At 36.5% G+C, this 23,676-nt stretch overlaps 1 protein-coding gene across 1 annotated transcript in view; it reads right to left on the reverse strand.

Annotated features, from left to right (window-relative positions):
• Positions 1-23,676, reverse strand: part of SRFBP1 (serum response factor binding protein 1) — a 62,564-nt gene that overhangs the window by 21,183 nt on the left and 17,705 nt on the right. The window lies entirely within an intron of this gene.

Below are 23,676 nucleotides of genomic sequence, written 5' to 3' on the forward strand. Positions count from 1 at the left end.
CAAGCAAGTGCAAAGGGTTAACCATCACTCCGCTACATAATCCACACCCATCAGCCAATCAGGGTGAGTATGCAAATTAACCTCAACCAAGATGGCTACCAGAAAGGAGGCTTGGGTTTCCCTGGCAACAGAGGAAGCCAAGCTTTCCACACACTCTGGCGGGCCCAGACCTCCACTCAAGGATACAAAGTTTCAGTTATAGAAGGTAAATAACTTCCAACAGAAATGGCTGCCAGCCACGGAGCGAGCAGGAGGCTTGGCTTCACACCAGGCTACAAAGTTTCAATTGTAGAAGGTAAATAAATTCCAGATACCAGGGCCTCTGCTTGGGGCATCAGGGGCGTGGCTGGCCTGCAAACCACCACAGGCCCCTCGCCCAGGCCTCTGCACGCCCCAAGGGAACCCCCACCCTGATCCAGGACACCCTTCAGGGCAAACCAGCTGGTCCCCACCCGTGCACCAGGCCTCTATCCTATCTAATAAAAGAGTAATATGCAGATTGACCATCACTCCAAGACACAAGATCAAGATAGCTGCCCCTATGTGGTCAAAGATCCTGCCCTCATGTGGACACAAGATGGCCACCACAAGATGGCCAGCAGGGGAGGGCAGTTGGGAGGGACCAGGCCTGCAAGGGAAGCCAGTTGAGAGGGACCAGGCCTGCAAGGGAGGGCGTTAGGAGGCGATCAACCCTGCAGAGGAGGGCAGTTAGGGGTGACCAGGCCGGCAGCGGAGGGAAGTTGGGGGCAAACCCGCTGGCATGGGAGTGGTTAGGGGGTGATCAGGCTGGCAGGCAGAAACGGTTAGGGGCAATCAGGAAGGCAGGCAGGCAGGCGAGCAGTTGGGAGCCAGCGGTCCTGGATTGTCAGAGGGATATCCGGTGGGATCGGGCCTAAACGGGCAGTCAGACATCCCTCGAGGGGTCCCAGATTGGAGAGGGTGCAAGCTGGGCTGAGGTACACACACACCCCCGCCCCCATGCATGAATTTCGTGCACCAGGCCTCTAGTTATAAGATAAATTTCTTTCTCTGTTTTGCTCTTAAGAAATCTGATGTTAAGTAAATTTACAACTTTTAGAAGATAACTTCTATCACACAGTAAGAAATGACTATGCTAAGAAAAAAAGTCACAGCAAAATGAATTTAAAAGCTAATCACCCACAACAATTATATTCTATGAAAGCTAGAACATTCACTGTGTTATAAAATTCCAGGATAAAAACATTTCCTTAATAAAAATAAGATTAAAATAATTCAAAACATTAATTTAAGAATTATTACATTTACAGAAATTTTTACTTATTTTAATGACATTGGCAATTTCATTAATTTATAGAGAAATGTAGAGATTTATTGAGAAATATCTAATTTTAATTAATTTTAAAAATCTTAATTTAATTTATAAATGAAGATATGTTCCAAGTGACTGATACCCCAGTAAAATACCTGAAACCGTGCATAGTGCCAAGTCCTATATACATACTATATTTTTTCCTGTACATACACTAGAGGCCTGGTGCACGAATTCATGCACGGGTGGGGTCCCTCGGCCTGGCTAGAGATCGGGGCCAATTGGGGTTGTCTCGCCCAGTCCCCATCAGGGCCAATCGGGGAGAGGTACCACAGGAAGTTGGCTGTAGAAGCACACTGAGCACCTGTCCCCTGTTGGTCAGTGTGCGTTACAGCGGCTGGTCAACCGGTTGTTCGGTCTACCGGTCGTAATGGTAGATTAGGCTTTTATATATATAGATGCCTCTGATAAAGATTAATTTATAAATAAGGCACAATAAGAGATTAACAACAATTAAGAGTACAATAATGATAAAACTGAATTATAACAATGTACTATAATAGAAGTTATATAACTATGATCTCTCTCTCAAAATCCCTTACTGGACTGTACTTACACTTTCACTTAAAAGAAGCACTTTATGATGTCTCTTTGGCATGTCTGAATTGCTAGCATCACTACTCTTGCACTTTTGGGACATTATTTAGTAAAATAAAGGTCACTTAAATACAAGAACTGTGATACCATGACAGTCAATCTGATAAACCCAGATGGCTACTAAGTGACTAATAGGTGGGTGACATATACAATGTGGATACACCGGACAAAGAGATGGTTCACATCCTGGGTGGGACACAGCAGGACAATGTGGGATTGCACCATGCTACTCATATAGGTGCACAATTTAAAACTTATGAACTGTTTATTTCTGGAACTTTCCACTTAATATTTTTGGACTGCAACTGACTATGGGTAACAGAAGCTGGGGATAAGGGAAGACCACTATACACTAATTCATAACTGTATCACCAGTGGTATTGGGGAAAGTATGTTTCCAACCAAACTATTTTATATCAGGCTATGGAGAGGGATACTGTATCAAAATAAAAAGTAACTTGAAGGCAGTGACCATGTAGACATTTTAAATTCCAACAGGTTCTCATTAAGGTTGGGCTTTTAATTTAATAAAATATAAAACCTGCTTGTATTTTCCAAAATGTGATGAAACTAAAATATGATGTTTAGATTAGGAGGGGTTAATTCTCAATACAAAGAATTACAAGGTGCCAAGAAAAGTCTGGATTCTTGAAGATTTTTTTTTTTTTGGTCTACTGAAAAATGAGGCAAGAAATGCATTTCTCTGAAATAAAAAATCTGAAATAACGTGAGAGAGTTATTGACATCCAAATCTTCATGCTTTTCCCCAGATAGGAATTGCATTATGGTTATCCTTTAGTAACAATAAAAACCTTATTTCCTAAATATTGTTCTACTGTTTGTTAAAATACACTTCTACCAGATGGAACTTCAATAGGTTACACTTTGTCATCATATTCCCAAGAAATTAAAAAACAACAAAAACCCCCAATAACCTTTGTCTTCTTCCTTCACCTATTCCTGTGTTCTTCGTTGCAATTAATGGCATCTCCAGCCTTTGCTGCTCAGATTAGACAGCTCAGGCATCTGATACTGCGTGCCGCTTTGTCATGTTTCTGTTATACTCTCATCCCCCTCCTTGCTTTCTTTGCTGTAGTGTCTGTTGAATTTTGTTCCCTCCTTTGGATTACTATTATCTTAACCACAGGCTCAGGACTCCTATACTTCTTCTAGGGGATATACCATCCATTCAGTGTTACATAGAATTCCTTGAATACATCTATTCTCCAACCTCAGTATCTTTGGTAAACTGCTTTAAATTTTTTTATTTGTGAACTGCCTTTCTCCATCTGGCCACCTACCTTTCTCACTCCCTCTCCTCCCCCCAATCAAAAGCTATCCACATTTCAATGCTTGCTTGCTAAATACCACTAAAATGAGACAGAGCTTCTTAGAAAAAAAAAAATGGCTGACCACAGATCTGAGGCAGAAAAAGTATAAGCCCTGCAATATTTTGTTATGACAGAAAAGGAAGGACTAATAGGGTTCTCTCAAAAAGTCACATACGCTAACCTTTGAAGGGATACCATTGGTCAAATTTGGATGTGATAAAAGAATAATGACAATGACTACATAATTTTTTACTCAAATGAGGATCCATTTTGAGAATGAAAGGAGGCTCTATTAAAAATTATGCTGGGACACAAGTTATGAATGGGAGAATTGCAAGAAAATGTGGTCATGTGGTCACTCTAATTATAACACTTACTAATTCCTCTTATCTCCAAATACTCTTTATTTTCTCTTAAACCCATTTCAAGCAGGCTTCTGCTCCAATTATTCCAACTAACACCATTCTTGTAAAAAAATGTCACCAACAATTTCCATGTTGCAAAATCTAATGAACAGATCTCAGTCCTCTTCTTATTCAACAGAGCAGCAGCATCTGACTCTTCCCTTCCTTGGCCTGTTATCACCTTTTCACAGGTTAATTCCTTTTTTCTATTTGATATACTTTCTTTGTATGACTTTCAGGACCCATACTCTTGGTTTTCCTTCCTTAGCCTCCTTTGCTAGTTCTTCCTCTTCTTTATAGCTTAATAGTGGACCAGAATTCTGTCCTTGGTACTCTTCACCATTATCTAATACTACCTTAGTGATTTCATTTAGTCTCATGATTTTAAATATCATGTACAAGTTAACTACTCCCCAAAGTCTCTTATGTCTAGCCCAGTACTGTCTTCTGCACTCATATTAAACTGACTCCTTCACATCATCACTCCTAACCCCTCCTACTCTGCTCTAATTTTCCATAGCATACCATCTACTAACATACTATTCTATAATAAAAGGGTAATATGCTAATTAGACTGGGCGTCCTTCTAGGTGTCATTCTGGATGAAGACAGGGCAGGAGGGAAGCAGGCCGGTCCCAGGTGCCTGCCGGCAGCTGGAGAGAAGCCCAGGTCCTGGGTGCCAGAGGGAAGCTGGCTGGCAGCCAGGGGAAGGAAGGCCTACTCTTGCAGGAATTTTCATGCATGGGGCCTCTAGTTACTATATTGTCTTTCCCAATTCCTCCCAAATATCAGAACACTGTAAATTTCTGTTTCTCAGGTATATCTTAAGTACCTAGAAAAGCTCATGACATTTGACAAATCGTTCAAAAATACTTGTTGAAAAAATGGATACTGAGATTATTTTCATTTATTAGGTAGTATAAATTGTTAAATTGAATACTTTAGTTATCTCATATTAGTAGAGCATAAGCTAGACCTGATAGTAAACACTGCCCCTGTTCAGGAACTATTATAGAGAGTACATTTAATTACTATGTCTTTCATTAATTTAACTTTTTAAAGTAAAACAAAATTTTTAATATTGTCATGTTGAGATATGAATCTAAATCACTATCAAACCTAATGCAACACTTCATGTAGGGAAAACTAGTAAAATAATCTAAAAATGTTTTGTATTTTCAAATTCTCTGTTCACATGTCCATCTCATTCATTAGACTCTAAGCTTCTCAAAGAAAGCATCATATTAATTTCTAAATTTCTATAAACTAACAGAGTACTTGGTAAACAAAGTACAGACCTAATAGATTTTTGTTGAGCTGAAATAAAGTGCTTTGGATGGCTCCAAGATGACATGATAAAAGTATGTGAACTTTTCTGGCAAATTACAGGACTAAATAACATCTGGTAAAACTTTTGTTTTTTGAAACCTACAATACTAACTAAAATAGTAAGAATGATTTCAGCTCTGGTCTAAAGTTACAATGTAACACAGACAATGATGGTGGACAGGGGTGTATAATAAATCTCCAAAAGACCTCTGTTCAGGATTTCTCTATACTGAATAGTTTTGACATAATTTTTCAAAATGGCATTGAAGTTAATTGCTATCTTAAGTAATATTTCATCTATGCCAGTTACATGGAGTAAAAGATTAAAGAGATTCAAAATGGTTTTAAAAATTATTAAACTAGTACCATGCTAAGAACAATGATATTGCATCTTAGTGGTACAAAAACAGTATCAACCCAACTTGTTAAAATTTTCAGGAAATGATAGAAGTGGTTTTATTCTTCTTTGCTTTTATAATTATACCCTTCTACATCTTTAAAGTCATCAATGCTAATTTTACTTCAAAAAATTCACTACAGGTGATATTTCAACAACATGGTTTTGATCTGCACAGGTTCATGTACAAGCAATTTTTTTTCAATAAATATAGTCAGCTCTCCACAACCCAGGGTTTTGCATCCACAGAATCAACCAACCATGGATCAAAACTGATCACAGTTTGGAATCTGCAAATGCAGAGGGCCAACTGTATGCATTGCTCTATGCCATTCTATATAACAAACCTGAGCATCCACAGATTTTGGTATCTGGCGGGTGAGTGAGTGAGTGAGTGTGAGTGTGTGAGAGAGAGAGAGAAAGTGTGTGTGTGTGTGTGTGTGTGTGTGTGTGTGTGTCTGGCGGGTCAGAGACTGTGTGTGCGTGTGTCTGGCGTGAAAGAGAGAGTGAGACAGCGAGAGAGCGAGAGAGAGAGATTGTGTGTGTATGTCCTGGAACTAATCCTGAGGGACAGCTGTAGTTCAGTTTTTGGGGGAGTCAAAAGTTACCCTGCTTTTCCACTGAGCAGGGTGACCAAGAAGCTGTTCAAGAGTCAACTGTATTTAAAATTCAAATTCTTAAACCTGAAATGGAAACTTAATAGAATCTCAAGCATTATTATTAAATGATTGATAGGAAAAAAGGAACTAAGAAATCTGCAAACAATTGACAGAAATTTATCTTTACTTTGATTAGCAAAATTTAATGTGAAGCATGTTACTAAATAGCCTTCTAAAATCCAGAACAATGGGCACTGTATAAAAAGACAACCAAAAAGAGTAGAGTTTATAATGTGCAAATGACCTGACATAACACAAAGGAAGATATAATACGGTAGATTGTTAAAAACTGATATATGGCCGAAACCGGTTTGGCTCAGTGGATAGAGCGTCGGCCTGCGGACTGAAAGGTCCCAGGTTCGATTCAGGTCAAGGGCATGTACCTTGGTTGCGGGCACATCCCCAGTAGGAGGTGTGCAAGAGGGAGCTGATCGATGCTTCTCTCTCATCGATGTTTCTAACTCTCTATCCCTCTCTCTTCCTCTCTGTAAAAAATCAATAAAATATATTTAAAAAAAAAAACCAACTGATATATGTTTGAAGATAAAATAGGCAAGATATTTTCTGTTTAGTTCTCAATAGTGGGAATAATAAAAAGATAACCCAAATACTGGGGTTCCCTTCTCAATTTGTACAAACCTCCCACCCATATGATATTTGTCACTAGGTATGAATCCTCATGCATCTATCCTGCCTCCCCCAACAAAAGCTCTGTTTTAGAGGTTGATAAAGGGTTTGACAATGATCCATTCTGGCTTTGTAAGAATATGTGTGAGGTGATGGTGAAAGCCGTGTGGTTACCAGAGAAAGTTAGAGAAACTTAAAAACAGGAATGTACAAAGTATGTGTAGGGATATAAAGTTGACTGTATTATGTAGATAAAAATGGGGATGAGAGAAAAAGTTGATCAGGATGAGAAGAACCAACTAATGAATTAGCTTTTACTACCCATGAGGAATTAGACCCCATCTGGTAGACAATAGAAAGGTAATTTAGGTTCTTGAACAAAAGAGTAATATATAAAACAAAGTAGGTTTACTATTAGGAAATTTTACTAGTGTCAGGTTTTGCTGGCAGCCAGTTAAAGAATTACTAAATGTCTACAAACAGTACTGTCTCACTTTAGTTCCAAGTTGACTTTCATGTTTAAAGCTGAATCTTCATATTCTAAAAACTAAACTGTAATGCATGTTTCAACTATAAATTATTTTCATCAAGCTATGAAATTACTGATGTGAGCAAAAGCTAAAAAACAATGTGTGAAATTCAATAGTGCAAAGATGTGCATTACATTTAAAAGTAGACATTAACTAAGCATAAACATAATCAAATAATTTCATCAAATTAAGCTGCAAAACCCTCTTGGCATTATATAGTCCTATCTCTCACAGTAGAAATACCTTTTAGAAAATAGGACAAAACAAAAATAGTTTAACTCAAGTGATTAAACACGATAACATTTTTTTATGCCAAATAAAAACATCTAAACTGTTCTTGGAACTTCATGAAATTACCCACTTCTGAATGTTCAAAGAGGCAAGCAGAGAAATGAGATGCAGCAATTACATCAGCCTGAAGGTTCTACTTAGAGCACTTCTGCAATTTGAAGGAATAAATCAGGGTAGACAGCTTTTTCTTTTCATTTTAGAGACTGTCTTCTAACAAAATGCCTGGCCTCGGGAAGAAAAGTTTACTATTTTGTAAATATATAGAGTAAATAAAATACTTAAAACTATTTTACTTTTGTCTTCCCAATAACATGTTAAGAATAAAATAGAGTAGGTGAGATCTATACAGTTATTATTTTTGTTATTATTCAGTATATCAAATAAAAGAGGACACAAATACAGCTTTATTTGAATATTTTTTAATACTAAATACACACACACACACACACACTATTTGCAAGTTTAATTTTCCTTGCCCAGCACCAAAGAGCTAAAGAGGGGGAGGGGGAAGCACTTCAAACTTAATAAACAATTACATAAGCCCATAGAATATTTTTTCCCCTTCAGTAAATTACCTAGGAAATTCATCAGAAGGCCTTAGGAAAATTATATTAGGTGAATGAGCAGTCTTTCCCTGTAATATTGGAATTATAACTAAGATATAGGGATGTGCTACAAAGGATTTAGGAATATGTTAAAAGACAGTGAGTGGTTTTTAACTGAAAAAATAAAGGATAATCTTTAAAATCTCAAGGAAGTCAAACTATTTATTACAGCTCTAATTCCTTTAAGTAGTTTCTCTAGAACTTCAAATGTCCAGTAACCTTTCTCAAGGACAAAATAAAATGTATACTTGCCTTTTTTAAAAATTTATTTTTATTGTTGAGGGTATTACAGATGTACCCCATTTCCCCACCCTTTCTTCCCTTCCATCCAGCTTCCACTCCACCCCATGCCTTTGCTCCTCTCTTTCTTTCTCCCTCCCTACCTCCCCCTCTCTCTCTAGTTGACTTCAGAGAGGGAGAGGGAGAAATAGAAACATCAATGATGAGAGAGAATCATCACACTGGGGATTGAACCTGGAACCTGGTATGTGCCCTGACCAGAAATCGAACTGTGACCTCCTGGATCATAGGTCAATGCTCAACCTCTGAGCCACACCGGGCAGACTACCAAAGCTTTTTAATCTACTCATCTAGTGATGGGCATTTGGGCTGTTTCCAGATCTTAGCTATTGTAAATAACACTGCTATGAACATAGAGATACATTTACACTTTCTGATTGATGTTTCGGGATTCTTAGGATATATTCCCAGAAGTGGGATGGATGTTCCATTTATTATTTTTTGAAGACTCCCCATGCTGTTTTCTACAGTGGCTGTACCAGGCTGAATTTCCAACAGCAGTGTACTAAGGTATCCTTTTCCCCACATCCTCGCCAGCACTTCTTTGTTCATTTATTAATGATAGTCATTCTGGGAAGTGTGAGGTGGCACCCCATTATAGTTTTAATTTGCATCTTTCTGACGATTAGTGATATTGAGCATTTGTTCATATGTCTCTTGGCCATTTGTATGTCCTCTTTGGAGAAATGTCTATTCAGGTCTTGTACCCATTTTTAAATTAGACTGTTTGTCTTCCTTTTGTTGAGCTGTATGAGTACTTTATATATTTTGGAAATTAACCCCTTATCAGATTATCATTGGCGAATATGTCTCCTATACAGTGGGTTCCCTTTCATTTTGTGGATGATTTCTTTTCCTGTGCAGAAACCTTTTTGTTTGATGTAGTCCCATTTGTTTATTTTTTTCCTTTTGTTTCTCTTGCCCTAAGAGAGATGTATTAGTGAAAATTCTGCTACGTGAGAAGTCTCAGATTTTACTGCCTCTGTTTCCTTCTAAGATTTTTAGGGTCTCACGTCTTACATTTAAGTTTTTACCTATTTTGAGTTTATTCTTGTATATGGTAAGTTTGTGATCTAGTTTCATTTTTTTGCATGTAACTGTCCAATTTTCCCAACACCATTTCTTGAAGAGACTGTCTTTACTCCATTGTATGCTCTTGCTTCCTTTGTCAAACAATAATTGACCACATTGGCATGGGTCAATTTCTGGAGTCTCTATTCTGTTCCATTGATTTATATGCCTGTTCTTGTGCTAGTGCCAGGCTGTTTTGATTACAATGGCTTTGTAGTATAGTTTGATATCCAGTATTGTGATTTTTCCAACTTTGTTCTTCTTTCTCAAAATAGCTGGTGGAGTCTTTTTTGGTTCCATATAAGTTTTTGGAATATTTGTTCTTGATCTGTGAAATATCCTAATGATATTTTAATAGGAATTGTGTTGAATCTATAGATTGCTTTGGACAGTATGGGCCTCTTAATGATGTTAATTCTTCCAAACCACGATCACAGTATAAGTATCCACTTATTTTGTATCTTCCTCTATTACTTTTTTCAATGTCCTATACTTTTCTAAGTACAAGTCTTTTACATCCTTGCTTAAGTTTATTCCTAGGTATCTCTCTCTATTTTTTTTTTTTTTTTTGCAATGGTACTAGTAAATGCCCTTTTTTTTTTTTTTTTTTAGTTTCTCTTTCTGAGAGTTCATTATTGTTTTATAAAAGTGACATCAATTTCCAGATATTAATTTTGTATCCTGCTACTTTGCCGAATTCGTTTATTAAATTTAGTAGCTTTTTGGTGGCATCTTTAGGGTTTTCTATGTTCAATATCATATCATCTGCGAATAATGACAGTTTAACTTCCTCCTTTCCAATTTGGATGCCTTTTATTTTTTCTTCTTGTCTTATCCCTGTGGCTAGGACTTTCAGTACTATGTTGAATAAGAATGGTGAAATCAGACAACCCTATCTTATTCCTTTTTTTTTTTTTTATGGGAATTACTTTTAGTTCTTGCCCATTGAATATATCTCCACATGCTAACAGCTTAAAGAGCCTATATCAATTAATACTAGAATCATGTTACACTCAAATTTGTTTAAAATATTATGCCAAATGCAGCAGGGAATGAAAATGCTCAGAAACCTAATCATAGCTAGCTACTAATTCATGGTGCCTCAGGAACTGATAATTTTGATATTTAGCTTCCAGATATTATTTCTAAATGTCAAATGCATAAACAAAATCCTTAATAGATAGCCAGGTATTCTATCTTTAGGAAGGCCCAACTATTCTAATTATGTCAAATTATAAACAAATTCGATTTTTCCCCAAGAGGCAATGATGATAAATCATTTCATTACTTTTATTTTTCATTTAATAATGAGCATTAAAATTATAATGCAAAAGCACATTTCATTTTTTTTCTTTTAGAAAAAGCACATTTCTTTATAACACCTAACTATTCTTGATAAAATTGTGCAATTAATACTTAAAAGTAAGAGAGGTGAGGTTTGTATAGTATTAAGAATATGAGCTACTGATTCAGACAGATTTGTACTGCATCCTGGCTTTAGCTACACTCTAGTAGTGTAACTTTGGGCAAAGCAATTAATTTGTAAATCCCTAGTTTACACATCAGTAAAATGAGGCTAAATAGGAGCCTTGAAAAAATACTATGAAGATTACAGATAATACAGGGGTTGGCAAAGTAGGTGTACAGTTGTGAGTATGTGAAACAGTTTATTCTTGTATTACTATTTATTCTTGTATTATTTTTCATGTGAACAATTGTAAATCTACTTTCACCCACTCCTGTATACTTATGCTATAGCAGAGAGCCTGGCACAGAGTAGGTGTGCAGTAATTAATAACTAAAATTACTATTAAATTGTTTATTAGCACGCTTTTACTTCTGAAGTTGAGCTTCCTAGTGCTATAAATAACATATAAGTCTGGGATTTGAAGTTGTTGCATTAAACAGTATCCTTGCTATCTAACTGGGATTCACTTAAAGATTATCAAGGAACTCATATCAATTTGGTAAATCAGTAACCTTAACATTTTTCATTTAACTGTCTCCTTTTCCAGGAAACTGTCCCTGATTATTAGCTAGCAGCAACCTCTTACTCTTTTAAAATTTTCAAAGCACCTCTCATAACTTAGTCTGCTCTTAAAAGTGTGTATACCAGCCCTTCTCTGATAGTATAATACTTTTGCAGAGCAAGAACAATGAATTACATTGCATATTACATTCCATAAAGATAGGCTTAATAGATGTCTCCTTAGTGCATGGAAAAAGTAATTTAGTCATTGCTTCCTAATCAGTTATCTCCCCTCCAATCAATACTCACTCTCCTTCAAATTTATCTTTCTAGAAAATACATATGACTACTTAAAAACCTTTCATCGTCCATATTTCCTAAAGGCTTTAAATGGTAATCTCATCTACCATTAAGCCTCTATCTTTAACCTTTTGGTCCTCTATCCATTCCATATTCCAGCCATGATACTGACTACTAAAGAAATACTTGGTAAATGGATGCTTTATGCCAATTAGTACACTAAGCACTGGAGATAAAAAGACAACATTCTACCCTCAAAAAAGAGGAGACATTTAAAGAAATAATTATATTTCAATGTGCTAAATATTGTAAAAGAAGTACTGAACAGCTCTTCCAAATCACACCAAGTACTTTCAGATCTGTATACTTTCTTCTTGGTGTGCTCTATTTACCTAGACTGCCTTTTCCAAAGCAGAATCATATGTATTTTTCAAGTTCCAACCCAGTGCTTCCCATTCTGTAAGGTCTCCCCTAAATCCTGTCAATTAACGAATCCCTTCTCTAGGTTTCTGAAACTCTGACTACATTATCAGTATAGTATATATCACGGAGAGACTCATATGCTTATTTCCCACAGAATAGTATGTTCCTTGGCAGCAGAAATCTATTCATCTATAAACATAGGATGTTCTAAATTATAATTTATTTAACTAGCCTGAACATATAACATGGAATTTGTAATAGCTATTCTTGAAATTCCTAGTCTTTTTTTAAATTTGTAGTTTTTCTTTTTCTTTTCTGGTTGCAAATTTTATGAGTCTTAAGAGATATATGATCATTAATAAACTGGTATGCTATCTTAGATAGTGAATAACAGAATTATTAATGTTAACTAAAACCCACAAGTTTTATTTTAATATATTGAGTTTCACCAGAAATTATGAATTAAAAAAGTAAAGATCTCTCCATACTTTCTTACCTTAATATACCTTTTGAAGGATTTGGTTAGTTTTTATACAGAAGGACAAGAATATAAGTAAAGTATACATTTTCACTGTCAACTGCCAAAGAACCATTTTTGTAATTTAACAGCAGGTAGAGACCACGGAATAAACTTCATATTTAAGGAAAAAAATAGAACACTATTGAGTTTCTCTTGTTGTCACGAGATATTAATACTTTGAGTAGCAAAATACTAACATTAGCTATTCTAACATAAGGGGGGAGGGGAGGGGAGAATGCATAGTTTCCATTACAACAGAAATATAACAATCCTATCCTATCTAATAAAAGAGTAATATGCAAATTGAGCATCACTCCAACACACAAGATGGTTGCCCCCATGTGGACACAAGATGGCCACCACAAGATGGCCAGCAGGGGAGGGCATTTGGGAGGGACCAGGCCTGCAAGGGAGGGCAGTTGGAGGCGACAAGGCCTGCAGGGGAGGGCAGTTGGGGGGGACCAGGCCTGCAGGGGAGCAGTTAGGCGTCAATTAGGCTGGCAGGAGAGTGGTTAGGGGGTGATCAGGCTCCAGGCAGAAGTGGTTAGGGGCAATCAGGCAGGCAGGTGAGCGGTTGGGAGCCAGCAGTCCTAGATTGTGAGAGGGATGTCCGACTGCCCTCAAGGGGTCCCAGATTGGAGAGGGTGCAGCCTGGGCTGAGGGACACCTCCGCCCCATGCACAAATTTCGTGCATCAGGCCTCTAGTGTAAAATATGTGGGCATGTTAGTGATATAAATATAAATAAATGTTTATTTATTTATATTTTTAATTTGTTTCAGAGAGAGAAAATGACAGGGAGAGACTGAAACACTGATGAGAGAGAAAATGATCGGCTGCCCCCTGCATACCCTTTCCTGGGGATGGAACCCAAAGACTGGGCATATGTCCTGACCAGAAATCAAATTGGTGACCTCCTGGTAACCTCCTGGTGCATGGGCCAATGCTCAACCAACTGAGCCACACAGACTGGGCATGAGTATAAACGTTTAAAAATAATGTGTCTCTATTTAATCCCAAATTCAGGTGACATCCCAGTTGAATAAAAAAGAAAAGCCCATTTTCTAGACCAGTTATTTATTGTTCTTATTCCTGACTACTCTAGGACTCTATGTCTCCCATTGTGTGTTTCAAACAAACTATGTTGTAATATTTGCCTCTTTTCTCAATCACCACATTATTTCATGCTAACATTATGATAGTAGTATTGGTTGTCCAAATTTTTTGAATTAACAGTTGAAAAGGGCTTTGGATACTTGCACAATTAGTAGGAACACTTTGCCAAGGTTGTAAGTTCAAATCTGCAGAATTACAAAACTTAAAAAAAAAAAATCAAAATAAAACAAAAAGAGATAAAAAACATTTTTGACCAAAAGCTCATGTGATAATCCTTTCTTACTTCCTGTTCCCACACTAAATCCTATTCACATACTCAGAAGCCTCTGAAGTAAGTTTATCTGAACTGAAACAATTCCAAAATCAGTTTATTATTTTAAAATTAGGTGTGTATAATGACTGAGTAAATGGTAATAGCATTTTCATCACTTTTGTCAACAAGGATCTATAACTTTTCCTGTGTTTTCAAATAGAATCAAGTAGTTTCAAAATCAGGGAATGCATACCATTTTTATTTGTCACAACTGCTCTTAATTTAAAATATAAAAATATTTTAAGGGCACCATATGCTTGATATAATATCTTTATATCAACACAGCCTACAGTGAAAATCATGAACCCTACATATTAAAAATTTAACACTGCTAAAGGTTAGAGGACTTATTCAAAATACTGGCGTAAAGCTGTAGAAACCACATGCCAGGAAACAAACTGGAATTCCAACATGATGATCTGTTTCTAAATGTTGTTTCATGTGTGTGAGGAGAGCAGTATATATATATAATGATCTTTTAAAACACCACTATGACTTCCTGTTGATCATTTCAAATGTCACAAGCTGAGTACAAAAGAATATTTAATCAGGGCATCTTGTTATGCCTTAAGAAGCAATAAAAGTTGTTCCTTAAAAAAAAAAAAAAAATTAGAAATTAAATGGCCTTAAGAGAACTGGCCAAAGGTGACTATAAAATGAAGAGCCTATCCATTTTTCTATTTCTGACACTTAACATTAAACCAACTAAAACACAAAAACAACTCTGGTTAGTGACTCTTCTTAGTAATAGTTCAGTAATATTCTACTTATATATTGAGACTCAGTGCAACCTCAACATTGTACATATGACAATATAAATAAATGTTACATTAAATGTCACTCAGTCTGCCAGCCAGGCAGCATCATTTATCATACACCTGACATGTTACCAGGTGTTGGGGACAAATAATTGAGTAAAACAATGTACTAGTATTTTCTTAAGACGGTCTCTGTGAGTAGTGTAGGAATAGCATGGAAACAGATTCATACAATATGATAATAGAAATATATGAAGGTTAAGGAGCTGTATAGAAGACGTGGTGAATAATTCTTTTTGGGGCAGAGTGCTTGTGTCAGGGAAAGTTTCCTAGAGCAAGTAACATAAGAAGTGAAGTAAAGCTGCTGAAATAAAGAGTAAGTCTTTATTCAGATCGGAGAGGTGTGCTATCTTTCCCTTTCTCTTCCATTCTCTCTAAAAAGTACAAGTATGCATGAAATAGATTGATATGTTTGGGGTTCATAAATTATAGTTGGTACAAAAAGTATGGGATAGGTAGATGGTATAATTGGAGAAAAAAAGGTATCTTGAGTATAGATCACAAAGGGCCTTGTATGCCATGCAGGACAGAATCTTGATCAAATCTGCATTTTAGAAAGGTCACTGGTTACAGTGCAGAATGTGATTTGAAGTGTGGTAATACCTCAGGCAGGAAGTACAAGTGAGAAATAATAAGAACCTGAACTAAGAAGTGGTTACGTATTTAGAGGATAAAAATAACAGATCTTGGTGAAGGACAAGATATGGGAATATAAAGTAGCTAAGGGAGAAGGGAATTCAAAATAATTCCTAGACTTCTGGCTTAGGAAACTACATGAATGATAGTGTTAAAACCAAAGTCAGGAATAGAAGAGAAGAACATCTGATTAGAATGTGGGTGGTGAGGAACAAAATGTTAGAATCTATATTCAGATACTGACATCTTTTGGAATATATCCTTATCCATCTTCTTTTCTTTACAACCCATCATCCTGTCCCCTAATACCTGCACAGCTGATTAGACTTAGACCAGTGATGGACATCTAACTCAAGATGGCCCAAGAACTTGAGTCACTGTGGGCTGAGGTTGCCACTATACAGTGACCTTGGAAATACCTAAGCAATGAGAGCTGTTTGGAAAGTCAGATAGAAGGGGAGTGAAAGAGAACAGAGTGGGCAGGATAGGGGGAAGATGAGGAAAAACAGAGATGAAGCACAAAATGGAGGAAAATGAGGCAGGAAAGAAACACACAAACAGAACTACCTGAGTTTCTGAGAATCTCCAGATCCTGATTCTCACCCCTGCTGAGGTTAAAATTCAGTGCTTGCCCTTAGGCTTCATAAGAAAACCAAAAACCTTAACCATGCTTTTTAACTTAGCTCAGTGAATCATGTAAAATGTTGAGTTTTGGGTGCACCTAAAAACATTAAGTGGAGCTGAATATAAGAGTGCAGACTGCCCTAGCTGGTTTGACTCAGTGAATAGAATGTCGGCCTGTGGATTGAAGGGTCCTGGGTTCGATTCCAGTCAAGGGCATGTATCTTGGTTGCAGGCTCCTCCCCAGCCTGGGCCTGCTGTTTCTCTCACATCAATATTTCTCTCTATCTTTCTCTCTCTCTTCCATTCTCTCTAAAAATCAATAGAAAGAATATCCTCGGATGAAAATTAAAAGAATGCAGACCTTCAAAAATGCAAGTAGCCATGTTAAAGAGTATAAATTGAGAAGAAAGAACTTTGGGGGGACAACAACACCTAAGAGTCAGTGTGAATCTTATTCAAGGACACTGATGAACAGGCAGACAGATACATTAAGTGGGTTGCTGAGGGAATGGGAAGAGAGGATGTCCAGTTCCCAGTGGTTATGCTATGGGAGGTAAAGATGCTATTCTAATTAGGGGAAAGGAAGAAACTGAGAGGCAGTTAAAGGATGATGATGGGTTTTAAGGCATAAACTAGTTTATTAGCTGACTAATACCCAGTTAGGGGCAAAGTTTGAAACTATAGGTGAAATAAGGAATAAGTAATAAAAGAAGAAAAAGAAAGAGACATAGCACATTAACAGGTTTTAGCCCTGAATAGGAAAAGAAGAAAGCATGGGACCAATAAGAACCAACTATCAGTCTTGGATGACTTTGTGAAGAAACATAGACCTATAAAAATTTTTAGAAAGTTTCAGTACATGTTATTTTTTAAATACAAAAATGCATGTCTCCTCATTAAGGCAAAGAAGATTATCATATCTAAAGAAAATCATCATCATTGTAAAAAGATGTTTCAAGGATAAACATCTAGAAAGGCCCTTACCCTGCCTGTCAACTAGATAAAATGAATAAGAAATTGCTGATTTAGTAAATTAGTTATTTAAGTGGTGTAAGTTCTATAATGATATTGAAAAACATGTCAACCACTGCTTTGTAAATAAAATATAAATTTCAATTAAACTACTTCAAAACAAAAATATTGTTTCACTGAGAAGCTAAAAAGCCTACATTTTTTGCTCATGATTGAAAGAGCAGGTAGCAAAGGTAGTAAACTCCAAGCTAGTGGAGATTAAAGAATAGGACACGGGAGCAAATGACTTAAAAAAAAATCTACTCAATCATCTTAATTTTGTGAAGAAACTAAAGCCTACAGAGGTTAAAGTTTATAACCTAAATTCTACTCAATCATCTTAATTTTGTTAAGAAACTAAAGCCTACAGAGGTCAAAGTTTATAACCTAAATTCCAAGACTTAGAACTCAGTTTTGTACTTTTCAATTCATACTCATTCCATTTGTTTGTTTGTTTTTCTTCTTTCGGCCTATGCACAGCGGTGTTAGATAAAAAGATTTTATATGTTCTCACAAAAACGTAGGCAAACATATCTAAAGAAGAACACTACTCTGTTCCAACTACTCTGAAGACTATTGCAAACAATTAATCCAGTTCATAACTATAGTCACATAGCTGAAAACTTCAAACTGTCAAGTACTAAAACAGCTTTATTCAATTTTCAGACTATTAGCAGCTATTCTCTTACTATCACTGTGGATTAACAATATCATTCAGTCCTCTCACAGTATTCACAAAGCACAGGTTTGTAATTGCTATACAAAGTTTTCTCTCATTTTCACATTCAACTACATCATAATCCTCCAGAAATATACAATAAAAAGATTAACATTATTAAAAAATTATTGTAAAAAATTCAATTGCAACATACATTAAGATTTTAAACTTGTGCGCTCTCCCTCCTAGGAACATGCCCGCACCTTTCTCTCCCTCCTTTTCTTCCCACACAGGCCTGTATCTCCTTAACTCTACGGGACCCCATTAGACTTGCAACCAGGGGAGCAAGGGACAGTGGCTGCATATCCTGGGCTAAGCCCCTGATCCTGTCCCTAAGGCCTCCTGTTCTCTAACTCTCCAGTGAGCTAACAGCAGCACCTCCTTGGCTCACTTCTTTCCCATAATGTTTCTAGAGAGCCAAAGCAGCCCTGCATAGTCTCTCTCCTGTTGCTTCTTCTATCCTAAGCCTTTCCTCAGTTTCACTATCTCCAGCTTTAATATATATACTTCAAAATCACCTGGAATCTTGTGAAATCTTTCCTGCAGGAAGTCAAGAACCCATACTCCATAGGGAAAAATGGCTATTAGCACTATCCTTAATATTGTAAAAAAAAAAAATTAAAAACCTCTTAAATTAAAATCTTATCAGAAAAATAAAAAGAAATAAAAAATTCCAGCAGAAAAAGAGAAACAATTAACTGATTAAGCCACAAAACATCAGTCACTGGGTGAAAGACTACAGAGTATTCAGTTTCAAAATTATCACCTCACAGATTACTTAATAATTGCAAACAGGAAAATGGAGAAATCTGGCAGATAACATCTAACCAGGGGTGAGGAACGGCTGGCCTGAGGGCCAGGCCACATAAAGCCCACAAAATCATTTATTCTGGCCCTTCCATGGCATTAGGGGTGAGTTAATTAAATGTTTGGCAAAATATAGCAGGCTAATTTTTAAGTTGATAATTTTGTATGGCCCATGAATGATGTTATAAATATCCAAATGCCCTTGGATATTTATAACAAAAAACGGTCCCCACCCCTGCTCTAAACCAAGTAATTGGAACTAAGCATCACCAGTAAAGGGACAAACTAGATGTATTACTACTATATATTGTAGCATTATAATTTTTCTCTAGGTTTAAAATAGTTTCCAAAACATTGGAGGGAGATATAAACAAAAGAAGGGGGAAAAAAATCAAAGGAAGACTATTACAAATCAGAGAGGGAAGAATTAAAACAGCTGTCCTGGGCAATCACTTCTTTACCAGGAGGAAACTCAAGTATAAGTAGGTGATGGAGTTTAATCTATTTTTTAATATGCTGATAACTGGTCCTCCTGGTAAACAGGCTAATGATTTTTGTTAGAAGGAAAGGTCTTATCTGAAGAATGTTCAGCATGGAACCCTCCTAAACATGTCCTTTGAAATAAGATTCTGCTCATTTTATAGTTGTGGTGAAATGAAATGCAAAAGATGTGATATGTTACTTTGTTTACATGTTATTTTATTTGACTTTGCATAATAACTACAGATCATAATCTACAACTCTTTTCCCATTTGTGTTCCACTAATAACAACCACTTAGAAACAGGCCATGAAGAGCATAAGCAAAGGTGCTTTAAAGATGCTTTTAATAACAGAGACGTGAGCATGTAAACTTAGAAAAAAATAAGACAAAAGGAGTTTTAAAATAAAGAGTAGCAGGCAGAGCAAAGTCTCAGAATAACTTTCAAGTTCTCACTAGACAGGAATACTCAGTATAGGAAAAGTAATCACCTCAGAGAGAAGGAAGTTAAAAAAAAAAAGCAGCTTGAGTTAACTGGGTATATGCATTTAGCTCTGAGGAATTAAAGAATCTGAAAACATGTTGCACATCTCCTTTGGGTCTTTTTTTCTTAGAGGACAACTATTATCCTATCTAATAAAGAGGGAATGTGCTAATTGACCCTCACGCCGTCGCAAAAGATGGCGGCGCCCACAGCCAATAAGGAGGGAATATGCTAATTGCCACACCCTCAAAGATGGTGGCACCCACAACCACAAGATGGAGCTGCCTAGTCCCCTCAGCCCCGCTGGGGTGACAGGCATGGCAAGGCTGGGCCCGCCCCCAGCTGGGCCCAGCCTTGCCGCGCACCTGCCTCCGGAGTCCCCCAGTCTCCTCAGCACCCCCAGCTGCCCAGCGCCGACCCGAGGCGCAGGCAAGCCTCGTATGGTGGCTGCCCAGCCACTCAGGGCCACCTGAGGCTCAGGTAACCAGGGCAGGCCGAGACTTGTGCTGCCAGCAGTGGCAGCAGCAGAGATGTGATGGGGCGTCGCCTTCCCCTGATCGCCGTGTTGCCTCCAGCCCCTGAGGGCTCCCGGACTGTGAGAGGGGGCAGGCAGGACTGGGGGACCCTCCTCCAGTGCATACATTTTCATGCACTGGGCCTCTAACGTTAATCATATTATCTCATCTAGTCTCTAGGAGAGTAGAGAACAGGTATATTTCAGAAGTTCTGGTTTTAATGAAGAAGCACAGTAAAACTACCAAGGCCATTAACTTTTTAATTAGTTATGAAGCCCAACTACTACTTGACCTTGGGCAAGTTGCTTAACTTCTGTAAGCCTTGGTTTCCAATTCTGTAAGATAGTAAGAAAAAAGACATCTATCTCATGAGATACTGAATATAAAACAGAGGACAAATAAGGCATCTTACACCTTATGGCAAATTTCTTTTTAAGCTCTCATACAAAAAAATTAACATAGTGTCATGCACATAGTAAATATTCACAGAAGCAGCTAGTTATATTACCTTTATTATTAAGGGATTTCTTGTATACTTATATTAATTTCACTGTCTGCCTTAATTTTGCTATCTTTTTCTTTAGCTAAATAACTTTGGGATCTATAAAAGTTGATCAGCTACTAGTACTTTAATTTCTAAGAAAAAGAAACTGTTTCAGAAGCCAGAATTTACACTAGTATCAGAGTTAAAAGTAGGAATACTATTAGAAAAGGCAAGAGAGTTGGTATTCATATACTATAATCTACAAAATTGGAACCTATGATTTCATAGTATCATAAAGATCAGGCCCCCCCTTAGCCGGTTTGGCTCAGTGGATAGAGCGTTGGCCTGCAGACTGAAGGGTCCTGGTTTTGATTCTGGTCTAGGGCACATGCCTGGGTTGCAGGCTCAGTTCAACGTGCAGAAGGCAGCCAATCAATGATTCCCTCTTATTATTGATGTTTCTATCTCTCTCTTCCTCTCCATTCCTCTCTGAAATCAATAAAAATATATTAAAAAAAAAAAAAAAAAAAAGATCAGGCCCCCTTTTTTTCTCTTGGCCAGAAATAAACAAACTCCCATTTCTAAAAATATTTTAGGTTTTCTCTTTGAGGAAGTCATCTTGCAACAAAATACCCTATTATCATAGAAAGCAAGTATAGGACAGTATGTCATGAACAAGACTATAAAAATGTAGTGGTATATGAGCCAAGGAAAAAATTCATCTGGAAAAATGAATAAGTAGAGGTTTTTCTTCAAATTTAATTGAGACTGTGAGCTTCCTGTTTTGTGACTATTTCTTTGATACTCCCATGTATATATGATAAACTGTTCTTTAGGAAATTTCAAATGACCATTCACTTAAAAAATGCTCTATATATTTTTCTTTTAGAAAAGTAGACCATTAAAAGGATCATAAATAAGGAATAAAATTAGATGTATAAGAAAAGCAAACATAGTCTTACTCTTTTTTTCCGTTTTTTTTTAATATTTAAATTTAATTCAACTTTTAAAAAGCATTACAAAAAAAAAGTTCAATTCATAGCATCCAATTCAGACCACCCTAACCCACTGCCATGAATACAAGGGGAAAAATATACATACATACTATTAACTTTATGAATTTCAAGACTATATAGGCTATGCATTTTAGCTTTCTATGAGGCAACAATTCCACAGTGGTCTTATATAATCACATACACACACAAAATAAAACTATGAATGTGACACAGTAATGTTGCAAACCTATGAACTTTCTCACTGAGTCTGATTTGCTATTCCTGATGAGGTTTAAGAATAAAAGAAAAGTTTCACATATAAATCAATTAGGACAACTTATTTTTCTGATTAACTTTAAATTAAATCCATTATTGAGAGTTACAGAAGGGAAGTATTCTGAAGATTAATGAATATCTTTTGTTTTCAGAGTCTTCATATACTACACATAGGCCTATTATATTATAATGCATCCTTTCCATGGAAAAATAAAATCAGCAATTATATAGTAGTTCAAAGCCTTTGAATAATTGAGGACTACAAAAATGACCATTCAGAAGAAATTACAGGGGAAAACTTAGGTAAGGAATGTAATAATTTAGTAAGAACCTTGGTTAAGAGAAAGTGAAAGAGACAATGGGATACACAATAACTTCCTATCTTAAAGTTATCCTCAAAACAAAAATGTCTAAACATTTTATCTCTCATTTTTATTTCATGAGAAATAAAAGGTATATGAAAAAGCCTAAATGATGTATCATCCAAAGTGACACAAATGACAATTAGGAGGCAAACATAGAGTATTTTGACTGAATGATTGGGGGAAAAAAGAGGGATTAAAACACTAGAGAAGATAAATCAAATGTATTGCATAAATTTTGCAGTCCTGTGATTAAAAATAATTCCACAAAAAAATAAAAGCACCTCACACCAAAAAAAAAAAAACACAAAAAAAAAAAACCATGTCCTACATCTGTTTCTACTCAGATTAACTGTGAAAAATAACTGGCCTATAAAATACTTTACTATCCCTTCAAAAGCAAAAAAAAAAAAAAAGATGAGAAACTTTGATAATTTAACTCAATTAAAGTAGTTTTAGAGAATTCAATCATTCTTTTATCTATCTCAAAACTTGGAAGTGCCCAGTCGGTGTGGCTCAGTGGTTGAGTGTCAATCTATGAACCAGGAGGTCACAGCTTGATGCCCAATGGGGGCGTGCAGGAGGCAGTTGATTTTCTCTCATCATTAATGTCTCTCTCTCTCTCTCTCTCTCTCTCTCTCTCTCTCTCTCTCTCATCATTAATGTCTCTCTCTCTCTCTCTCTCCTCTCCCTCTCTGAAATCAGTAAAATTAAAAAACAAACAAAAAAAACCATACTCTTGAAAGTTATACCAAAATGTAATAGTCAAACATACATGCAAAATGACCCTGCAATTAACATAATTGCTAGTACCAAATGTTGTTTTTAAGTTCTGCAATAAAAAAGTCTCCCAGACATTTAATAGTATGTCATTTGGTAAATGAAAGTTTCCACAAAGTAAGGGCAGTGAGAAGACCTAAAAATTATGCTAGTGAAGAGTCTGGCTGAAAGAAACAAAAATATGGATCATTTTGGTCCAATACTAATTTTATTTTGAGTTACTACAGAGCTGAATAAAATGCTGACACCATCACACAAAAATTTATTGAGTTGGCAATAGGCAAAGCATGATGTCAGCCACCAATATCCCCATCCACATTACCAAATAGCATGAACACTTCAATTCTTGAACTCAACTTAGACTACATGCCTAAAGTTACAGTAAAAATAAAAGCCTTAGGCATGAGGCATTATTAAACACAGATGAGTTTAGTTTGGCAGTGTTTTGACTCAAATTAGTCAAGTACTTTAACAAATTCAGTGAAAGAGAAAATGCAAGCTTCAACATATTACAATTTTCTAAATGTGCTACATTCTTCACCAAACAGACCCAT

Source organism: Eptesicus fuscus, chromosome 4 (assembly GCF_027574615.1).
Source record: "Eptesicus fuscus isolate TK198812 chromosome 4, DD_ASM_mEF_20220401, whole genome shotgun sequence".
Taxonomy (NCBI): domain Eukaryota; kingdom Metazoa; phylum Chordata; class Mammalia; order Chiroptera; family Vespertilionidae; genus Eptesicus; species Eptesicus fuscus.